Below are 2,362 nucleotides of genomic sequence, written 5' to 3' on the forward strand. Positions count from 1 at the left end.
CGAATCCACAGCCTGACAACCGCAGCATGAGTGTGAGCATTAGGTCACCGGGCTCCGTTACCATCTAACCCGTCCCAGCCTGTGCCGTGGTGACACACGTCTGCTGATGCGTCGCACGGCAGGCTGGCTGGCGGGCCGTGCCGGCATGTTCCGCCCCTGACTGGACACATCTTGTCTCTGCACAATTGGGCAGCATTAGCATGTGGGTCCAGGAAAGCTTCCTACACATCTGGCTGGGGCTGGGTGAATCACCTCCCCTGGGAGGGTAGCCTCAGCTCAGCGACATCCTGCGAGCGGCAGGAAGTGTCTGCGTTCACCCCAGATGACTATCATCTCCACATGCTTTTCCAATTTTATCAGGGCCTCGGCACTACATTCCAAGTGACATGTCTACATTTGCCACGGGCAAGACTGACGGAGGGAGGAAAATCATCTTTGACCCTTACAAGTCAGTCGGTCCTGTTTTAGGAGGTAAAGCTTGGGCACAAAAGATATTCTAGGAGAGCGCCCAGAGGTGGATGGGTTTCAGCCTTTGGAGATGAAAGCACTCTTCCTGAATTACTAGTTTATCAAAGCAAGGGGTCCACACTTGAGGCTCTTGTCTCTTCCTCTTTGTGGGGGCACAACTGAGGTGGCGTGAGAAGCAGGAACCTCGTGACTTTTTCCTGGAGCCTGACGGCCTTTCCCGTGGAGCTGTTGCCTGGCTGGGGATCTGGGGGAGGGTGGGGTAGGTTTTTGTTTTGTGGTGCTGGACATTGAACGCAGGCCCTCTACCACTTGAGCTATACTCACCACCCCCAACTGACTTTCAGAACAATCCAGAACATCCCCAGCAATCCAGAGGGCTCCCTGACCCCTTCCTCCCGGGACAGGCTGCCCACGAAGGTGCCCGCTCTTCTGACGTCTGCCACCACGATCTTATCTGGGGGTCTTTCTGGGCAGACTGTGGCGCTCACCCCACCTGGCTGGTTGGCCCCCGGGTCAGGGCAGGGCTTCGGTGGCTGTGCAACACCACAGGCCACGGCAGGCAGGGTTCTCTTTCTAGCACTAGAACCTATCTCCACAGAAAAACTGTCTCTGAACTGGCCCTTGTTTCTGAAGCCAAGACCGTGTGTTTGCACATGTCCAGCCACCTGCCCTCAGCCAGAGCCCCCCACTTCTTTGAAGGGTACTCAGGCCCCAGGCCAAGAAGCCGCGCTCTGTTCCCTGCTCAGCCTCTCCTGGGTCTTACGCCTCTTCAGGAATGAGGCTCTCGTTGTAGCTTGCTCCTCTCCAGAAAAACCGCTTAGTCAGACGCAAGGCTAGTTGCTGCAGGCCGGCTCTGTCCTCAGGAAATACCAAGAGGAAGGCCACGGGAGGAGGATGCGGCCCTGCAAGCGTTCAGTGCCCTGTGTGGAAAGCTGGCTGCGGCTGGCTTTGGACCGGGTGGACACGGTCCCCGCCTTCCCAGAGGAGGCAGCACCAAAGTGCCTTTATTTGCAGCTCTGCTGGGTTTAGATTTGAAGGTCTGCGCTGGGAAGGATTTGGGGTTGAGTTTGGGGGTGCGGAGCGGTGCTGGTGGGGGCAGAACCAGAGATAGAACTGCTTCTGCTCAGGAATGCTTCTGGCCATCAAATTGGAGCCGCCAGCTGCGGCCATCTCCCTGCAGAAGACAGACATGCGTGGCAGCTGCTGGCTCCCAGCAGACGCACTCTGTTCCTGCCGGAGGACAGGGCGGGCGAGGGAAAGTCCCCCGCCACGTGGTGGGAGGGCTGCAAGCCAGACGTATGGCTCCAGAGCTGGTGTGGGGGACACTGGGGGAGCGGCCGCATCCTGGCCCGCCCTCTCAGACCACAGCCTCCCCTGCCGGCTCTCAGTCCGCATGGTGGGATCTGCTCATCGAGCAGAGACCACCTTGTCCAGAAACCCACGGAGACCGAGTGTTGTTGGCACTCCAAAGACAGCATGTTTGTCTTTTTGTCCATTGGGTTTGTTTCTTTCAAGGATCACTTACTGGTAAGAACTGAGTTCACCTGTACTACAGGCCTTACACCGCTTCTAGAAGGACTGACGTGTGTGCGGGAACATCGGCGCCAGGGGGCTGTTTCTGCCCACCACAGCCCCACCGAGGCCTTGGGGCCGGGTGACAGGGACGTGTCCTTGGGCTGTCATTCTCCTGGGTTCAGACCTTCAGACCCCCAGGCCTCTCTCGACCAGCGCATGCCACCTCCCACACACATGGCGCACAAGAGCCCACGCTCACGCGCCAGTCTCTCGGTTCAGAGTTCACTTCTATACATCTTTGTCACATCTTTGTCCTTTGAAGGGGTTTCATCGAGATATTTCCATACATGCAACACTGCACTGTAAACAAACTCCCCCC

Source organism: Dipodomys ordii, unplaced genomic scaffold (genome assembly GCF_000151885.1).
Source record: "Dipodomys ordii isolate 6190 unplaced genomic scaffold, Dord_2.0 Scaffold15, whole genome shotgun sequence".
NCBI lineage: Eukaryota > Metazoa > Chordata > Mammalia > Rodentia > Heteromyidae > Dipodomys > Dipodomys ordii.